Consider the following 21,661-nt stretch of genomic DNA (forward strand, 5'->3'; position numbering starts at 1 on the left):
CAGGATGGGTGGGAGTCTCTGCTGCTAGACCCCTATAGATTTCACTTTTATGGGATATCTGATTGACCAAAGTTGTTTCTGGGGAAAAAAAATCCTTTAAAGGCTCATCCACATGTACCTGGACCTTGTACTGTGATTCACTGAGTTCCTATGGTTTTAAATTGTGGAGCTGTAGACGCTCAGTGTGTCACTGTATGGTGTTTCTGTAAGGCTGGATTTGCATGGCCGTGTTTGGTCTGTGGGATACGGTAACGTTTTCCGGACTAAATGCAGTTCAGGGAGCTGGACTGCTATCGTCATTGTCATCCATGACGTTGTGAGTGACTGCCTCTCTGCGGGACTACCCTCCCGTACTGAAAACATGACTATGGTATTGGACAGTATTCCAGTGGGGAGTCAGGAACTCCTAGCATTATACATAACTACGATTCTAGTAACTCTGGCTCACTGAACTGTGTTCAGTCCTGGAAATGTGGCCAACATAACTGTCCCGTGTGAATCCAGCCTTAGTGATAGGGCAAGCGATAAAAAATATTTGTCATTCTTCATTTTTACTCCCCCCCCCCCCCCTTCACGGATTCAATATTAATTGATGCTAAAAAAAATAAAATAAACCCCTCTGTGTGCCTCTTTATAAAATCAGATGTGCAATATGGGTCCATTGCCATGCGCATGAGGCCTAAGGCTGGATTCACACGAGCATGTTCGGTCCGTAATGGACGGAATGTATTACGGCCGCAAGTCCCGGACCGAACCCACTGCAGGGAGCCGGGCTCCTAGCATCATACTTATGTACGATGCTAGGAGTCCCTGCCTCGCTGCCGGACAACTGTCTCGTACTGTAATCATGTTTTCAGTACGGGACAGTTGTCCGGCAGAGAGGCAGGGACGCCTAGCGTCGTACATAACTATGATGCTAGGAGCCCGGCTCCCTGCAGTGTGTTCGGTCCCGGACTTGCGGCCGAAATACGTCCGTCCATTACGGACATAATGTGCTCGTGTGAATCCAGCCTTAATTCTGTCAATTAACCCCTTAGTGACCACCAATATGTCAGATTGCATTTAAAGTCCCCTAGTGGGACTAAAAAAATAAGTAAAGAATGTGCAATAAAAATGACAGTAAAAAAAAAACGATTTTTTTTTTCTTCCATAAAGTGGTTTTATTTAGTAAAAGTATAAAAAAATAAAGATAAGTACACATATATGGTATCGCCGCGACTACTGACCCAAACAATAAAGTTAATATGTAATTTAAACCGCAACAATGGCGAAATTGCTATTTTTTCCCATTGCCCCTCAAAAAGTCATAATAAAAGCTAATCAACAAGTCCCATGTACCCCGAAACCGTACCAAACAAAACCACATCTTGTCCCGCAAAAAACAAACCCTCATATCACTACATTGACAGAAAAATTAAATTAAATTACGGCTCTTGGAATGCGACGATACAAAAACAAATAATTTTAGTTCAAAAGTATTTTTATCATGCAAAAGTTGTAAAACACAAAAAACCTATACATATGGGGTATTGTCGTAATCGTACCGAGCCATAGAATAAAGGTAACGTGCTATTTACGCCGCACAGTGAACGGCGTGAATTTAAAATTCATAGAACTATCCGCAGAATTCTGTTTTTTTTTCTATCCCCCCAAAAGAAAGTTAATAAAAGTTGATCAAAAAATAAGTACCAAAATGGTGCCATTAAAAAGTACAACTAATCCCGACAAAAACAAGTCCTCCTACAGCTATGTCAACGGAAAAATAAAAAAGTTCTAGCTCTTTGAATGAGACTATAGAAAAACGAAAATAGCTTAGTCATTAGGGCCTAAAATAGGCTGGTCACTAAGGGGTTAATGTGCTGACAGACACCGCTTTTGTAAGCTAAGCCCCTACAATTCATTACCATACCAATGAGACACATTAGTGGTATAAGAAATGTAAAACAGAGGCCACTGTTTTCAAATTGGTAAGTCACAAATGCTAAGCAAGTTTTGCTTTTACTCTGATTGGATAATACAAGGTCACTTTTTGTCTGAGACAGACATTTATCTTAGACCCAACCTTGTTAAAGGGGTAGTTCACTTTCAGCAAATTATTGTTTTTTGTATAATTAGAAGCTGCAATTTTCCCATCATGCCCTTTGTATTCTTCAGTTTTCAAGATCTCTGTTGTGGGTGGGTCACCGATTGATTGGGACAATGGAGTCCTGTCTCACCTGTTGATCCACTCAGCTGCAGTGGGGGAAAGCAGCCTGTGAATGTTCTTGTTGGCTTGGACGCATGTGAAAAACTTACCTACCCTGTCCCAGTTTGGATTGTAATATGGTAAAGGACTTGATCATAGAAGAGTAGGCCACACTAAGGGTATGTGCACACACACTAATTACGTCCGTAATTGACGGACATATTTCGGCCGCAAGTCCCGGGCCGAACACAGTGGAGGGAGCCGGGCTCCTAGCATCATAGTTATGTACGATGCTAGGAGTCCCTGCCTCTCTGCAGGACAACTGTCCCGTACTGTAATCATGTTTTCAGTATGGGACAGTTGTCCTGCAGAGAGGCAGGGACTTCTAGCATCGTACATAAGTATGATGCTAGGAGCCCGGCTCCCTGCAGTGTGTTCGGTCCGGGACTTGCGGCCGAAATACGTCCGTCAATTGCGGACGTAATTAGTGTGTGTGCACATACCCTAATACTAATGATCCAAATCTAACAGCAAATAGAATTCACTCTCAAATTTAAAGCACAACTCCGGGATAGGTTTGAGGAAAAGCTCCTTGCATTTATACTCCAAATCCATATGGCTCTGTTCACCCGAGGGCCAAAGAGTGTCCGATTGGCCTCAGTCACTCCGTACTTCTTTTTTTTTTTTTTTTTAATAAACGTTAGGCAAAGCTATCCATCTGACCGAAGTCTCAGACATTATGTGAACAGAGCCAAACAGTGGTGCTCAGCTATGGAACAGTGCAAATAGTAGAAATTGTGGCACTCACTGATCCATAACCTCAATCCTTTATTTCATCCTGGTAAAACAGAGGTGTAGTGGACTTCTGATGTGGGAGACGGCTATTTCATGCTACGAGTGATTCTTTGTGGCTCTTAATCCCTTAGTGACCACAAATATGTCTTTTCACGGCGGACACTAAGGATCCTTGGGCTAGGCCGCCGCCTTTTCATTACAGCCTAGTCTAAGTCCTGCACTGGTGTCCCGTGCAGGCTGGAGCTGGTGCTCATCTGATGACAGCTATCCTCCTGCTCCAACTGTAGCGATCTTTGATCGCAGCCGTTTAGGCCCTTAAAAGTTGCGGTCAATAGCGACCGCGGCATTTAAATAGTTTAGAGGATGAAAGCTTCCTCTGTCACCCATCGGCAGCCCGCAAATGCGATCGCGGGCCTTCTATGCGGTGCCATGGCAGCTTGGGGTGTGCCAGTGGCATGGCCTAATATATCACCTGTCAGTTTTAGGGCGGATTTACACGAACGTGTAATACGTCCGTGCAACGCGCGTGTTTTTCACGCGCGTCGCACAGACCTATGCTAGTCTATGTGGCCGTCCAGACTGTCAGTGATTTTTCCGCAGCGTGAGTCCGCTACATAAAACTCACGACAGGTCCGATATTTCAGCGTTTTTCCCGCATCACACACCCATTGAAGTCAATGGGTGCGTGAAAATCACGCGCACCACATGGAAGGACTTCCGCGGGACGCGCAAGATTCGCGCAACAGCAGTAAAAAGTATGTTTGCAAACAGAAAAGCACCACGTGCTTTTCTGTTTACAAACATCCAAACAGAGTGTCATAATGATGTCGGCTGCGCGAAAATCACGCAGCCGCACATCATATGTGATGACTCACGGAGCTGTTAAGTGCCTTTTGCGCACCCAAAACGCACACGCTCGTGTAAATCCGCCCTTACATTGACAGGCACCACAGCATTATATCTGCGATCAAAAGATCGCATAGTGAATTCCACTAGTGGGACAGAAAAAATAAGTAATAAATGTAAAAGGAATTGTCCGATACCGGACAACTGATGACCTATCCACCGGATAGGTCATCCATATATAATCTGTGAGCGTCCGACACCCGCACCGATAATTTGTTCAGGTCTCGTGCAATTTGCTGCTACTGTAAATGCTGCAGATTTTCTGCACTGAATTCTGTTGCGGACATACTGCCGCATTTATGCTACTTGTGTATCCAAAGTGGATAAAAATGCATGCAAAATCGCCTCCTCTTTTTAAATGCCGTTTTTATTGAAATAAAGAAAGGCATAGTCTTTGTACATGGATTGTTTGAGTTTTTGAAGGTGTTTGAAAAGCCTTCTACAGTCTATGGCAAAAATGCCACTGACCCCAAAATTACTTAAAACGTTGTATTACTTTTCATAATTTCCTATAGATTTGCAGCAAATATCTGTTTGCAGCATATTAGCGCTTCATACTGCATTTTTAGGTGCAGTTTTTACATTTTGAAAACAGATGCAGATTTTTCTGTTGAATTTTGTGTGTGGTTCGTTTTTTTTTGTTTTTTTTTAATATAAACTTGTCCGATACAATTCTGAGATGGAAATTCAAGATAAATTGACATGCTGTGGATTTTAAAATCTACGTATCAGGTCAATTCACGTGCAGTTAAATTCCATAATGTGTAGATGAGATTACTTGAGATCACATGCTTTTGTGCTCACACGTAGTGACATTGGTGCAGTAGGTCCTGTAATTTGTGGGGTTGGACCTCAATGGATCGGTTTTTCCAGCCATGCTCAATCAGATCAAGATCTGGGGAATTTTAAAGAGGCTCTGTCACCAGATTAGAAGTGCCCGGTCTCCTACATGATCTGATCGGCGCTGTAATATAGATAACCAGTTCTTTTTATTTTGAAAAATGATAATTTTTGAGCAAGTTATGAGCTAGTTTAGATTTATGCTAATTAGTTTCTTAATGACCAACTAGGCGTGTTTTTACTTTTTACCAACTGGGTGTTGTACAGAGTGTATGAGGCTGGCCAATCGGTGACCAATCAGCGTCATGAACTTCTCATTGTTCCAGCCCATTGTTAGTGTGATTGTGCAGTGAAAGAAGCTGGGCTGGAACAATGAGAAGTGTATGAAGCTGATTGGTCAGCGTCACACACTTCTCTGTACAACGCCCAGTTTGAAAAAAGTAAAAACACGCCCAGTTGGTCATTAAGAAACTAATTAGCATAAATCTAAAATTGCTCATAACTTTCTCAAAAATGATCGTTTTTCAAAATAAAAGCCACTGCTGTTATCTACATTACAGCGCCGATCAGATTATGTAGGAGATAGGGCACTTATAATCTGGTGACAGAGCGATCCTCTTTAAGGCCAAGTCAGCACCTTGAACTTTGTCATAGCCCTCAAACCATTTCTGAACAACTTTTGCAGTGTGGCAGGGCGCATTATCCTGAGCATTGACGCCACTGCTATTAGTAAATACTACTGCTGGAAAGGGTGTACTTGCTCTTACACAATGTTTAGGTGGGTGGTATGTTTCAAAGTAACATCTACATGAATGCCAGAACCCAAGGTTTTCCAGCAGACAAGTTCCCAGAGCATCACACTGCCTCAGCCTTTTTCCCAAGGCTGGGTTCACACGACCTATTTTCAGGCGTAAACGAGGCGTATTATGCCTCGTTTTACGCCTGAAAATAGGGCTACAATACGTCGGCAAACATCTGCCCATTCATTTGAATGGGTTTGCCGACGTACTGTGCAGACGACCTGTAATTTACGCGTCGTCGTTTGACAGCTGTCAAACGACGACGCGTAAATTGACTGCCTCGGCAAAGAAGTGCAGGGCACTTCTTTGCAACGTAATTTGAGCCGTTCTTCATTGAACTCAATGAAGAGCAGCTCAAGATTTACGAGCGTCTCAGACTCCTCGCATAATACGAGGAGGAGCTTTTACGGCTGAAACGAGGCAGCTGTTTTCTCCTGAAAACAGTCTGTCATTTCAGCCGTAAAAGCCTCTCACCGTGTGCACATACCCCAATAGTGCATCCTGGTGCCATCTCTTCCCCAGGTAAAAGACTCACATGCTACTGGCCATCCACGTGATGTATTAAGACTGATTGACCAGACTACCTTCTTCTATTGCTCCATGGTCCAGTCCCGATGCTCACCCATTGTAGGTGCTTTCGGCTGTGGACAGAGGTCACTGTTACGCAGCAAGAAATTGAGCGCTCCTCCCAAAGCTAGCGCTGATGAGCCGTCCTGCTCCTATCTGTTACTATGCAGCGACTGACGGCTTTTACATTGCAGCAGAACATCTCAGAGCTGTCCTGTTAGTGTATAAGGGTGGATTCACGCACAGCAAATTTAGTTGCAGAAATTTATGGTCCGTTCATCTGAATATATTGTATCTTCTGTGTGTGAATCCATCCCTACAGGCATCACATTGAGTGAGGTCAATCTGCCCAGGGCAGCTATCTGCGCACGCAAGTCTTCTTTAGGCCGTGTTCACATCACATTTCTTGCATATATGATTAACGTATATGCTAAAAAAAAAAGTGTGCCATTTTATGCTTTTGCCTATGTTCTTTGATGTATATGTTAAACATATGGGCATATGTTTGCATACACTTGTGTACATTTTCAAAATAAAATTTGTATACTTTTATTTTATTAATTTTTTTAAATGTAAGTTAACCCTTTGAAATGTGAACAACTGGAAGATGTAACTAATGACTATAATGCAAACTGACATCACATTTACAAATATCTCTTTAGCCATGCACTTTCTTTTTAGGCCTCATGCACACGAACGTGTTTTTGCGGCCGCAATTCAACCACAAATCTCCGGGTGAATTTCAGTCCCATTCATTTCTATAGGCCCATGCCGGGGAGCCTGGACCGCAAAAGATAGGACATGTCTTATTATGGCTGCATTTTGCGGTCCGTGTTCATTGAAATGAATGTACACGGCCATGTGCGCGGCCTGTGATTTGTGGGCGGCCTGCGGGTGACACTCCGCGGCCGTCCGAGCTGCAAATCCCGGGCTGTACACACGGAAGATTCATATTCTCGGGTTTGGAGCATGAGTATAAGGCCATGTCTGTGGTGAGACAACCCCTTTAGGTGAGACTGGTGTGCTGTTCTTTTGATGTTTTTCTAACTTCTAGATGAGCTGTCTTAGTACTTGGAGCCATTCTTGCAGGCCAGCCATTCCAGGGAAGTCTTGACACTGTGCCAAGTTTTCTGTTAGGAAATAATGGCTCTTACTGAGGTTTTATGAGGTCCCAGATCCTTGTCACTTGCTTTATAACCTTTTTTGGACTGCTGTTTTTTTTTTAGCATTCTTATTATATAAGGGGTTGTCTCATCACAATAACCCCTTTTATATTGAAGTTAGCCCTTCATTAACCCCTTCATGACAGCCATACAGCTATGCACTGTGCATTTGTCGCGTATATAAATGTTGGCAGCCTGGAACTGGCTTTAATGCGTGCATGGCTGCTTCAATGTAAGCAGCGCTGTACTTTCATGTCTGCTGGGGCTTTGAGATGCCTGGAATGCAACCCCTCTGTATATAGCTGCACACTCAACCCCCCCCCCCCCCTGTAGATGGCAGCACCTAAGCTCCCTCTAGGAGCGGAATCCCCAGTCAGAGTGCTCTGGCCTAGGGATTCCGCTTCTAGAGGGAGCCCCTGACGTCTCTGTACATATATGGACATTGACATCAGTGGCTCCATCTAGGACCAGAGCCCCCGGCCAGAGTGTTGCCGACGTTCTGCCTGGGAATTCTGCTCCTAGAGGGAGCTCCTAATGTCACTGTCCATATATGGACAGAGATGTCAGGGGCTCCCGCTAGGAGTGGAATCCCTGGCCAGAGCACTCTGACCGGGGATACCACTCATCGATGGAGTTTAGTTAGCACTATCTACCGGGGCATTGCGGCACTGTTTACATGGGCACTGAGGGTTTTTTATTTTTTTGTCCTAGCCATCTGAAAAGACCAAACAAATAAAATGAATCTGTATTTTTATTTTTTTTGTAACCGCCATAAAAATTGGATGGCAAATGGCGGTTAAAAAGGGTCAGACGGCCAGGAAATGGATTTCAATTTTGGGACCCACTGATGAAAACCAGCCATGAAAAATTGACAGTTGATCCATTTTAAACCGCTTTTTTTCACGTGTGAATATAGCCTTATAGCCCTCTTCACTCTCCCCTCACAGCGATCCAGGCTAATGGATAGAGAAGACTAATTATTACAGAGCTGCAACCGTGTATGCACGCATATATATTTGTGTGTTTTTCACTTTTTGTGTAATTTTTGTCTGCGAACAATAAAAATTGAAAACCTGAATTAAACTAATCTAGAAAATGAAAGCCTCATAAGTCTTGTAAAAATAGTTGTGATATTCAATGTGGTTGCAAAGATATCAAAAATGGAAAATTTGACCTTGACCTTTTAATCCTCTATCAATTTCCTTTAGATTGTTGTGTAGAGTTCTTTGAGGGTATGTTCACACGACAGCGCAAAATACGTCTGAAATTACGGAGCTGTTTTCAGGCGAAAACAGCTCCTGAATTTCAGACGTAATTGCTTGTACTCGCGTTTTTCTCGGCGTCCATTACGGACGTAATTGGAGCTGTTTTTCAATGGAGTCAATGAAAAACCGCTCCAATTACGTCCCAAGAAGTGACAGGCACTTCTTTTTACGCGCCGTCTTTTGACAGCGATGTGTAAAATGACAGGTTGTCGGCACAGTATATCGTAAAACCCATTGAATATAATGGGCAGATGTTTGTCGGCGTAATGGAACCGTTTTTTCAGACGTAATTCGGGGCGTAAAACGCCCGAATTACGTCTGAAACTTGGTCGTGTGAACCTACCCTTATAGTGACCACATTCATGGTAAGTTTCAATGAGAGTAAACTGATCGGCTTATTGCTGCTGGTCCATCATAGAAGGAATTCAAACCTTAATTTGTCCTGGTTACACCTATAAGGGTGGATTCGCACAATGCCATTTTGACACGTTTTTTTTGCCATGCGGTCGATAACCGCACCGTAAAAACATATGCGTTTTTAGAGATTTGCAAAATCGCAGTAAAAACATGAGGTTTTTTTTTGGATGCAGTTTTTGGCCACAGAGCAAAACCGCACTGTGTGGATGGACATTGCAGCAATATGGATCCTCACAGATTTGTAATAGTTTCCACCATGTGACTCAAAGTTCTAATTGGACACTAAGCGGTATATAATGCCTCCAGTAATACTGGGTGGGTAGTCCCATCTCAGACATTTATGGGATATAACTAACTCCCATTTACTTCTAAGGAAAATGCGCATCTCGACAAGTTCGGCTGTTTCCGGAACAGTGATCACCTCTGCAGCAATTTCCCCGCCTGGATTCGGCTGCCATCTTATCGGGATGGAACGGTGTCAGGTTTTTTCAGTTCTGCCCATACATTTTCTATCAGATTGAGGGCTTTATGATGATCACTCCAGTACCTTCACCCTGTTGTTTTTAAGCTATATTGACACAACTTTGGAAGTATACTTGGGGTCATAGTCCATTTGGTAGACCCATTTTTGCGCCCAACCTTTAACTTCCTGGCTGATGTCTTGAGATGTTACTTCAATATCTCCACGTAATTTTTATTCTATTTTTTTTTTAAGTGCATCAGTCCCCCCTGCCACAAAGCCCTCCCTGAAGCTGTTAGCGGATTTTCTGAGGAAATGTTCTGCATGAAATCGGCTGCGTCTAAATTCGGGCTTAGGGTCCATTCAGACGTTGCTGTCAAAACAGCATGTGTTTTTACTGTAGTTGCGTTTTCTTTTTTTGTTTTTTTTTTTAATTATTCGGAACTGCATCAAAGAATGCATGAAATTGTGTTCAAAACATACAACCTAGTGAACTGGTGCAATGCATAAATGGTTGCAATCCTGGGAGTAATGTAAGGGAGAGATGGGCGATGTTGCTATTGTAGCTATTATTTCGCTAGAGAAACTAGTTTGCATATCAAGGATTCCTGCAAACTCTTTTTGGGAGTCATCCAATTCGGAACAGCTGATGGGTAGAGCAGCACATACCTGGCAGTAGCACCATGAGGTGGAGACTGTTCTAAGACTGTTTTCTGGTGCGGATAAGTCGAAAAACGTCTAGAATGTAGCTATTTTTGGTAAAAATTGCGACTTTTGTGCCGTATCCACTGCTTTGTGCGGAGTTTAGAAGAAGGGTCAAGACCCCGACAAATTTATCAGAAATTTATGGCAGAGATGCGGCAATTAGGCACGTTTTTATTTTGAGACTGTCTTATGAAATGCCGGGGATTGGGCCTCCTTTATAAAAACTGTCCAAAAGAAAAATGATTCTTGTTGCCCATAGCAATCAGAGCTTACCTTCCATTTCGTAAAGCGTATCTAACTCTTCAGGAGATTTTTAGAATGAGCTGTCGTGTGTACATAAGGAATAACACATTCTGGCCATTATATGACTTGGAAGTGACGTTGAGCAGTTTTCACCTCTGCAGGCTCTCTAAGGCTGGATTCACACGAGCACATTACGTCCGTAATGGACGGAACGTATTTCGGCCGCAAGTCCCGGACCGAACACACTGTCATAGTCATGTACGATGCTAGGAGTTCCTGCCTCGCTGCGGGACAACTGTCCCGTACTGTAATGTTTTCAGTACGGCACAATAGTTCCACGGAGAGGCAGGGACTCCTAGCATCGTACATAACTATGATGCTAGGAGCCTGACTCCCTGCAGTGTTTGGTCCGGCACTTGCGGCCGAAATACGTTCCGTCCTTTACGGACCGAACATGCTCGTGTGAATTCAGCCTAATGAGTAGTGTAGCTGGGGAGAGATTTGCATCCTACAATCACACGTGTGTTTCTTTCTCACTCTGCTCCTACTTACTCCCCTCTCCATGGATTTGTATGTAGCCTCGCTCTCTCGCGCTCGACAATAGGGGGTGGACAGCAGACTCCGGGAAGGGATACACCTAGTGGCAAATTCAAACAGGATTGTCATAGATAAAACTACATTTTAAAGAGGCTCTGTCACCAGATTTTGCAACCCCTATCTCCTATTGCAGCAGATCGGCGCTGCAATGTAGATAAGAGTAACGTTTTTTTTGTTTTTTTAAACGAGCATTTTTGGCCAAGTTATGACCAGTTTTATATTTATGCAAATGAGGCTTTCTAAAGTACAACTGGGGGGTTGCAAAATCTGGTGACAGAGCCTCTAACAGTAAGGAAATGAAAAAGTAACAAAGCGGCAGGCTTTCTTTGAGCGGTTTCCGTCTCTGTTCTCCCATTGTAATCAATAGGAGGCAGAAAAAGGCGTAAAAACAACGCAGACAAGTCAATCTGAAAAGTCTGCCTCAAAATTCCTGATGGAATTTTGAGTTTGTTCTGCCTGCAGAAAAATCTGTGTGAACTTGGACTTTGGACATGTTCACCTCAGCGTTGGCTTTCCGTTGAGGGGTTCCGTCGGAGGTTTCCGTCGTGGAACCCCGCAACAGAAAGTCAAACGGAAACCTTAGCATCACCATCAGACGACTGCGCTATAGATTCTGTCAGAAAAACGCAAACCTGCCGGAACGGTGGCAAACGGAAACCATTAGCAATGTTTCCGTCACCATTGATATCAATGGTGATGCAAACGGAAGCTAAGGTTTCCCTTTGACTTTCCGTTGCAGGGTTTCACGACAGAAACCTCAGACGGACCCAATTAACGGAAAACAAACTATTTGTGAGCGGCAAGAATTCGTTATGCATCAGTGTGTCATCAGGATTCACGTATCCGTAGCAAAAAAATATTGACACCAGTTTGAAGCTGCAAATCCGGACCGTAAAATGACTTTTCCTGAGTTTTTTTTTATTTTGCAGACCTCACGCGGAACTGTGAAAATCACTGTCCTGTGTATGGCCCCAAATAAATGAATGCGTCCGTGTGTTATCTGAAAAATTGAAAAAGGTTGTCCAGCAAATAAAAATTATTTTGAAACCAGCACACAATGGTGTACAAATCCTCCGTACATCCTGATGTAAATATTTATTCCAAATTGGGGCTTCTTTCCTTTTGCTTTAAGGCGGGATTCACACGAACGGGTTGTTCCCGAGTGCCGGCCGGTAAAATCGGCCATTCTGCCCGGCCGGTTTGCATAAAGTTTTGCATCCGTGCCGGGCCGGGCAGATCCGGACAGTGACATCAGTGGCAACTCCTGAAGGGGAATCCCCATGTGTTCGGGGATTCCGCTTCAGGAGTTCGCCCTGATGTCACTGCCCAGATATGGACAGAGACATCAAGCGCTCTGTCCAGGAGCGGAATCCCCGAAAACACAGGGATTCCGCTCCTTCAAGGAGCTAAAGTGCGGCTAGCACATAGCAGAGCGGGGAGATACCTCCCCGCTCTGCTATAGTGGCGTCGCTACAGTAGTAGCAGCCGCAGCAGCTGCAGCTGCTAGCGGCGCCATCGAAGGTGTCGCCGGGCCAGGGTGATTTTAACAAGCAGGGGAAGGGAGCCAGGCAGCGCAGCGCTCCCTCCACCTGCTGTACAACCCGGCCCTGCCACACAGTGTGCAGCGATGCCATTCGTCAGAATGGCATCAACTCCTCCTTCTCACATGCACTCTGCGCTGTGAGGAGGAGGAGATAGAGCACAAGCGCCGGGAAACCCGGCCATCACTCGGAACACATTCCGGTGATGGCCGTGTAATGCCCGGCCCCATAGACTTCTATGGGGGCCGGGTACCCGGGCGAAGATAGAGCATGTCCTATTTTTTGACGGCCGGATTTCCCGGCCGTCAAAAAATCGGTCGTGTGAATAGCCCCATTAGGGGTCTATTATTCCTAATGCAGCCGGGTGCCGGCCGATTTATGAACGGCCGGCACCCGGCCGGGAAACCCTGCCGTGTGAATGAGGCCTAAGGCCGTATTCACACGAACGAATGTCAAAACGGGCGTTTTTCACAGCCAATTTGCACCCGTGATTTGACTCTATTGAGGGATCTGAGAAAAACGGGCAAAAATAGGACATGTCCTATTTTTCCTCTGGCCGTTCAGTCTGTTAAAAAAAAAGTCTGTGAATAGCCCCATAGGCGTGTATTGATCTTTATGTAGCCGTGTGATGGCCGTCATACGGCGTATTATTCCTGTCATGTGAATAAGCCCTAACCCCTTCTTTGTTGGGCTTTTGGAGTGCGGATGGTTTATTTCATACTCTGTAGACACATTGGAATGAATCTTCAGATCTGGATTCTGTTCACGAGTCCTGGCTTCTCTCTATACTTGGTCCTCACCTCTCGTTCTCTGCCTAATAAGGGTCGGTCTCCTCTGCTTTACATTAACAGCAGTTAATGTAACCCCATAGTTGTGAAAGTGTGCAGCTACTCTACTGTACATATAGCTTACAGCAGGATCCGATCCACGTGTGTCTCATTCATCACGTGAGACATTAGCCCACGTTTATTATGCAGTTAATGCCAGGTTCTAGCTGTGACTTCTCCAGTCGCTCGACCAATTTGGAAAGGGAGAAATGGGTTAGGCCACATTTGTTAATAAAAATTGATTAAAATGGAACAAATTTTGCACAAATCTTCGCCTCTTCATAGAGGGAGTTATCATTTTTCTTTTTTTTGTCTTGAACGTTCAGAATGCCTCTGGTTTGGTGCAAATCACTCCATCTATCGTCTTTACTTAGACTGGAGTAATACAAGTCCGTCTTAGTGAACGTGGGCCATTATCGTCTAAGGCTATATGCAAACCTCCTTTTTTTTTTTTTTTTTTTTTTAAATCATACGTCCTATACACTGGGCATGCTTGTGACGTTTATGCTGTATGTATCTTTTTTTTCTCACTGTATTTTTAAACAAATAATTGCTGGAGTACTTCTTTAAAAGCCAACTTTTGAAGTTGTTCAGGGTAGTTTCAGAAGCCGGTGTTCTCACTATATAGTTCACTATTATAAAGGGAATCCACATGAGTAGTGGTATGAATCGGAAAGAGTATGATACCCTCAGGGATCTTAATGACCTATATAATGAAAATTTATTACATAGCCAGTGAAGCAACTGGCCCTCTTTTATCTTTACTTCCCAAATCTAAGAACACACCACCATTTTCGCAGTGTGCTAATATTGACATTTTTGTTTAAAATGGTTTAGGACCAAAAACAAGTGCAAGGTTTTTAACCATCTCCACAAAGCTGCGCAAATGGCTTTAGAGTATTTATGTAAAAATGAAGAAATTCTCTCCAAACCTTCGGATAAAGGATGAAATATCATGGTTATGGATTGCACTGACTATGCTGGCATGGTTCATCGGCTGTTGGATGACGCTACCACCTATACTATTTTGGATAGAAGTCCTACAGGCCAATTTCTTTCTCAAGTTCTAACGATTGCTGGTTGAAGTCCCCTAGGGGGTCTAATAAAAAAAATAAAAATGAGTTAATTTTTTTATTTTTTTTTTTGTATACATTTTTTTTAAATTGTTACAAAAACTCCCATTTTCCCCCTAGAGCATAGTAAAAAATGAAATAAATAAACATAATTGCTATCGCCGCGTCCGTAAAAGTCTGAACTATTACAATATATCATTATTTAACCCGCACGGTGAACGCCGTAAAAAAAAATAAAAAAATTTTTGTAAACGCCAGAATTAATTTTTTTGGTCACCTCCTCTCACACAAAAAATTTAATAAAAAGTGATCAAACCGTCGCATGTACACCAAAATGGTATTATTAAAATCTACAGCTTATCCCGTAAAAAATAAGCCCTCATACCACTTAATCGACGAAAAAATGAAAAAGTTATAGCTCTCGGAATTTGGCGACACAAAATAAATTATTTTTTACACACAGGCTATATTCACACGGGGTTTTTTGACGCGGAAACCGCGGCGCAAAACTCGGCAGAAACGGCCCGAGAACGCCTCCCATTGATTTCAATGGGAGGCGTCGGCGTCTTTTTCCCGCGAGCAGTAAAACTGCCTCGCGGGAAAAAGAAGCGACATGCCCTATCTTCGGGCGCTTCCGCCTCTGACCTCCCATTGACTTCAATGGGAGGCAGGAGAAAGCGTATTTCTCGCTGTTTTATGGCCGCGGGCGAAAAACGGCGCGATAATTGCCGCGAAAATCGGCGTGCAGGGAGAGGAATATCTGCCTCAAAGTTCCAAACAGAATTTTGAGGCAGATATTCCTCCCCCAAAATACTCCGTGTGAACATAGCCTTAGGTTTTTACTTGTAAAATATAGAAAACTATATATATATTTGGTATCGCCGTAATCGTATTGACCCACAGAATAAAGTTAACATGATGTTTTAATTGCATACTGAATTCCGTAAAAACGGCGCGCAAAACATGGAGGAATCGCAGTTTTTTTTCATTTTCTACCCCACAAATAATTTTTTTCCCAGTTTCCTAGTATTATACGGCAAAATGAATGGTGCTACGAAAAACTACAACTCGTCCCGCAAAAATCAAGCCCTCATAGTACTATATCGCCGGAAAAATAAAGACGTTATGGTGGGGAGGAAAAAACGAAAATTAAAATCTGAAAGTTGTTTACGACGGGAAGGGGTTAAAAAAAAATTCTAGCCTCCTCCGTTATTTAGATATCGGTGTTATATTTGGCGCCCGATATGTAAATAAACCCCTGAAATGTCAATGGGGCGTGTTACTTTGTGTTCTGACGCTGTCCAATGAGCTACGGACAGCGTCAGGGCGGTTTGTGCTGTGATCTCTCGGAAGATCATACAGTCATGTGGTTCTGCAGAGTGCGCGCACGCCCGTTCGCGTGCACATCTGACGTTGGCGTTTCCTACGATACTGCCACGGAACAAGACTAGGAGAAGATCTACTCACATCTGTATAGATCTTCTGTTCCGTGGTGTCAAGAGCGGCGACGTCTGAGATGTGCGCGTGAATGGGCATGCGCCCACGCTCTGCAGAGCCACAAGACTCTGTGTGTGTGATCCCACGAGAGATCACTGCACAAGCTGCCCTGACACTGTCCGCAGCTGATTGGACAGTGTCAGATCGCAAAGTAACACGTCCGATGCCAGTTAGAAAGAGAAACGCCCCATTGACCGTTTAGGGGGTTATTTACATATCGGGTGCCAAATATAACAGCACCGATATCTAAGCGGTGGAGGCGAACATTTTTCTGAGACCGGGTTTGTGCATCAGTGCACAAACTACATGATGGACTCTGCTGCACATGTATGGGCAGGGGAAAGGTTCTCTTTAAACTGCCTGTGCGGTTTTTCTCCACATCTTTTTTCCCACGGCCGTTAAAGCTAATGCAAAAACTGCCAGAAAAACGCTTAAATGAGCGCCAAGACATGCTTTTTTTTTTCCCCGCAAGAATCCAAAAGCCACCTGGGGGAAAAAATGCCTCTGCCTCCCGTTGAAATCAATGGGGGGGGGGATTTCAACAGTTTTTTGGCACCGATTCGGACACCGCTGTTGCGTCCAAATCTGTGCCAAAAAACTGAACTGATCCTTGTTTTCTCCTAAAAAGTGCTTCTATCATAAGAGGTAGTAAAGTAATGATACATCATCAATGGGGTATTTGAGCTTCTGTTTGTATTATTTTACTACTTCTATCCATTTGGAAGCAAGTCAAATAACATGTTGTTGGGGTTATTGTGTTGGAGCGAACACTGAGAACTATCATATTCACTATGGGTAAACTGCTGTCATCTATCTTTGCGAATCAATTGCACTAGCACTTTATTAAGAACTTTTCCTCTGATCAGTTGAATGCCAAATGTAGATTCGGTAGTCTCTCTACCAAATGGACTTCTCTATATTTTGAAGGGGAATTCGTATAATGAAAGCCTGTATTATTTATTATATATGACTAGTGGACAGCTTTGCTATTACTCATCTCAAATGTAAAATACATCAGTAATCGCTCCCAACCTTTTTTACTAGGGTCTTTTTCCTTTCAGTAATCCTGTTTTTAAATTGTTTGTTAATACATGTTAATAAAAATATTTATTTTGTATACATACATCTGGCTACAAACTCTTTTTTTCTTTTGCATAGTTGATACATATTTTGGAGTTGCCTAGTTGATAATTTATGGGGGGACTCTTTCTTTTCTGAAACGTACCTAGCCCTGAGTACTTATGCTATTGGAGCACATTTATTGATTATAACATATTAAACCCGCCACAAAACGTCGAGAAATAAGCATCCAGCGCTTGCCTCTCCACTGTGTTTTTGGCGCACAATGTCTCATTTGAGACGAAGTCCACCGTAGCACTGACCAGCCCATATGATGTCATTGTAAATGTTATAAATAGGGGAGGCGAAGTGTCCGCCGGCAATGGCCCCAATACCAATGAGGATGGCGAAACGTGGGAGGGTGGGTTTACTATATTTTAAAAATATTGCGGTCATCTGATAGTTATACAATAAAAGTGGACTTCAGCCGCAAGTCTAAACAATACACAATGAAGAAATTACACTAATCTTTCAACAGTTATTGCTAAATTTAGATTAAAATACTTTCCATGGCATCAGAATGCAGTGGTATCTTTAAATACGTTTGGTAAAGTTTGTCAATATACCTTATTGCATAAGTTATGTTTTATGTCTATATCTACTAGTCAATAGAATATTGGAAATAAGGCTATGTTCACACACTTAACAAACAACGGCTGAAAATATGGAGTTGTTTTCAGGGGCAAACTGCTCCTGATTTTCAGCCGTTTTTTACGGCTGTTTTTTGGAGCAGTTTCTATTGAGTCAATGAAAAACGGCCCAAGAAGTGACATGCATTTATTTTTACGGGGCGTCTTTTTATGCGCCGTGATTTGAAAATGAGGCGTAAAATAATGCCCCGTTGTAACAGAACTCCGTATTTCCCATTGAAATCAATGGGCAGATGTTTGTAGGTGTTCTGCTTACGATTTTTCAGACGTTTTTCGGGCCGTTTAAGGCCCGAAAAATGGCTGAAAATAGCCCGTGTGAACATACCCTAAGGGCTTTATCTGGCAAGCTAGTGTTAGTGCTTATTTACAGAAGCACTCCACTTTTTTTTTTTTTCATTGCCCCCTCCATTTGTACATTGGTGTTTTCATGGGGTGCTGTGTGCAGAAGTACTTACTGATCTGTGCGTCACATCATTTTCGGGTCCAGCGCCGCCCACGTGTGATCACATTCTGAGCCTGTCTGGAATCACACTGCTTTTGAGAAAACCGGAACTCAGGCTCTCAATGCATGTCAGAACGAGGCTCCATAGGAATGCATTGAGAGCCTGAGTTTCGATTTTATGAAAAGCAGTGTTTCCCGATCAGGTCAGAATGAAGAGCACGTGGGCGGCACTGGACCCGAAAACAACATCGTGCACGTACCGGTAAGTATTTCAGCACACCGCACCCCACTGAAACACTGTCAAAATAGAGGGGGAAATAGTGGAGTGCTTCTTTAAAGAGGCTCTGTCACCACATTATAAGTGCCCTATCTCCTACATAACGAGATGGGCGCTGTAATGTAGGTGACGGCAGTGTTTTTTATTTAGAAAAACTATATTTTTACCACGTTGTTAGCAATTTTAGCTTTATGCTAATTAGTTTCTTAATGCCCAACTGGGTGTGTTTTTACTTTAGACCAAGTGGGCGTTGTACAGAGGAGTGTATGACGCTGACCAATCAGCATCATGCACTTCTCTCTATTCATTTAGTCAGCGCATAGTGACACTGCGTTGTTCACTATGCGCTGTCTTATACTGACATATTAACGTTACTGAAGTGTTTAGACAAGTGTTTAGACATAGCAACGGATACAACATTTTACCTCCGTAATCTCGCGAGATTTCGTATCCGTTGCTGGAATCTCACAGAAAAGATTCAGAAGTGTCAGGATTCTGAGTACACATGACGTCCAGGCTGGATGGTCATGTGTATTCATTATCAGGACACTGGATTACCGTTAATCAAGCAGAATCGCTGTGTATGTGGCTGCAGATCATGTTCTAGTAAAAACGCGATTCTGCTGTCTAAATGAATGGAGAGGAGTGCATGATGCCGATAGGTCAGCGTCATACACTCCTCTGTACAACGCCCACTTGGTCGAAAGTAAAAATACGCCCACTTGGGTATTAAGCAACTCATTAGCATAAACCAAAATCGCTCCTAACGTTGTGAAAATAGATCGTTTTTTTAAATAAAAAGCATTACTGTCACCTACATTACAGCGCCCATCTCCTTATGTAGGAGACAGGGCACTTATAATGTGGTGACAGAGCCTCTTTAAGATGGGATTACCGCTTTAAGTCAGCCTGGCGATCAGTTGACTGGTTTGGGTCTGACTGATCAGCTGTTATCGCAGGGCAATCTGGCTGGTCATACTTTTCTACTGCAGGGGATTTGTACTATATTTCTTGTGGTTCTATTCACACCACTTTTATTTTTTTGGGCCGTTTTGTTTTTTACACTTTTTTATCAAAATTCTAAAATGGTTTTAATCCGTTATATTTTGATTTGAGATATTGCTCAGTTAAGTAAGCAAACACTTAATAATTGTGAGCCAGAGATCTAGGGGCTGTGCTTTATTAATCTGCAGGCACTACTTAATGTTCATGTGTTTTGTTCTTGTTTTTTAGGTTCAGAAAGAAGCCACCTGAATTTGGTTGACTTCAAAAGTAAACCATTGTAAGTTAAGTTTACTTGAATGACATTTATGTTGCACTTCTCATGTAAAATCAGACTTTATAACAAGCAACCGCCTTCAATGTGCTGCTATGAAAAAGTGTTTGAGTGGATGTAAAAATATAATTTTGATTTTGAGCTCTTCTCCTCCTATTTTCATCAATATATAATCTGATTTTGAGTCTTATCTGGTTCTCCAAGCGTTTTCTTCCCCCCACTATTACAAGTTATGGCATATTGTTGCATACACCATTTATTTTTCGATTGGCGTGGATACTGCCAGGACCTCCACCAAACCTCAGAATGAAGAACTATAATTTGTCCCTGCATGGCAACGTTCCTGGCTACACTCTGTGCAGGAAACTGCAGCACCGCTCCGCTCGCCTGCAGGTGTACGGGAGAGCGCTGCTGTGCAGGGAAAAAGGCCGCAGCTGCTTCTGCCCCTTCATTCTCTGGATCAGCGGGGTACCAGAAGTCGGACCTTCACTAGGATTCTTGATAATACTAAGTCCCCTTTTTACGATGTCCCAAACCCCCCACCCCCCCAAAAAAAAAAACAACAAACAAAACACGAAACCTGGCAAATAAGGGCCGGTTTGCACCTGCCTTCGAGGCCCCAGTCGAAGATCCGGCCGAGTTATCTGGAAACAATAGCACAGCATTCTGTGCTATTGTTCCCGGTAAAACCACAGACACCTTGACGGAAAACCTGCGGAGCTCATTAAAGTCATTGGGTTCTGTTGGCCGCTTGTGGGGTCCGTGGTACAATGGTACCTGCACTTCTGGTTATTTCCTTGTTCTGCTCTGACGGTGCAGAATGATGGAATGGCAAGCGCAGGTGTGAACTGGCCTTTAGCGGCAGAATAAGACCCGGTTTACATATAGTTTTGTGCAATCTGTGCAAGTGTTGTCTCTTTTATACTCTATAGCGAAAAATTTCAGTGTTTCAAAAGGATACATATCTTGTTGCTATTGATCTCCATTGCTTAGAAAAAGAGAAAATTCTGTTTGTTTAATGTAACCTGCCATACTTTATTTTCTGTCAAAGAACAGGATCGAGCCAGAACAGGCATCCTGCTGGAAATGTATGTTTCTGTGTTGGGTTATGGCGGAGCATCCAGGGCATTTTTTGATCCTGTCGGCTTTGGTGTGCAGTCACACACGGCAGATTTTGTTGCAGAAATTTTCTGCCACTGAAAATGAATTCCATTTATCCGAATGGATATTACAGAAATCCATGCCCTAGGTAAGGCAGTATGCCAATGAATGGCCCTCTGAACATCCGATGAAGACTTCTGAATACTATTCTCTATGTAAATGATGGCACCCTACACACACACACACACACACACACACACACACACACACACACACCCCCACACACCCCCACACACCCCCAAACCATCACTGACTGTGGAAACGTCACACTGGACCGCAAGCAACTTGGATTGATGCCTCTCCACTCTTCCTCCAGACTCTGGGACCTTGATTTTCCAAATGAAATGCCAAATTTACTTTCATCTGAAAACAGGCCTATGGACCACTGAGCAACAGACCAATCCTTTTTCTCCTTAGCCCAAATAAGATGCTTCTGATGTTGTCTCTGGGTCATTAGTGGCTTAACACAAGGAATGCGACAGTTGTAGCCCATGTCCTGGATACGTCTGTGTGTGGTGGCTCTTGAAGCACTGACTCCAGCCGCAGTCCACTCCTTGTGAATCTCCCCTAGATTCTTGAATGGCCTTTTCTTAACAATCCTTTCAAGGCTGCGGTTATCTCTGTTGCTTGTGCACCTTTTTCTACCACACTTTTCCTTCCTCTCAACTTTCCATTAATATTCTCGGATACAGAACTCTGTGAGCTTCTTTAGCAATGTCATTTTGTGGCTTACCTTCCTTGTGGAGGATGTCAATGACCGTCTTCTGGACAACTGTCATGTCAGCAGTCTTCCATATGATTGTGTAGCCCACTGAACCAGACTGTTGAACCATTTAAAGGCTTAGGAAACCTTTG

General features: G+C 43.3%; 1 protein-coding gene across 5 annotated transcripts in view; it reads left to right on the forward strand.

Moving 5' to 3' along the window:
* The window catches only part of ZNF644 (zinc finger protein 644), a 59,424-nt gene that overhangs the window by 6,465 nt on the left and 31,298 nt on the right, over positions 1 to 21,661 (forward strand). For all 5 annotated transcript variants that reach the window (XM_075833236.1, XM_075833239.1, XM_075833238.1 and 2 more), the window contains exon 2: positions 19,603 to 19,651. The gene's annotated coding sequence lies outside the window, so the exon portion shown is untranslated. The remainder of the gene's footprint in view (positions 1 to 19,602; positions 19,652 to 21,661) is intronic.

This window comes from Rhinoderma darwinii, chromosome 7 (genome assembly GCF_050947455.1).
Source record: "Rhinoderma darwinii isolate aRhiDar2 chromosome 7, aRhiDar2.hap1, whole genome shotgun sequence".
Taxonomy (NCBI): Eukaryota; Metazoa; Chordata; class Amphibia; order Anura; family Rhinodermatidae; genus Rhinoderma; species Rhinoderma darwinii.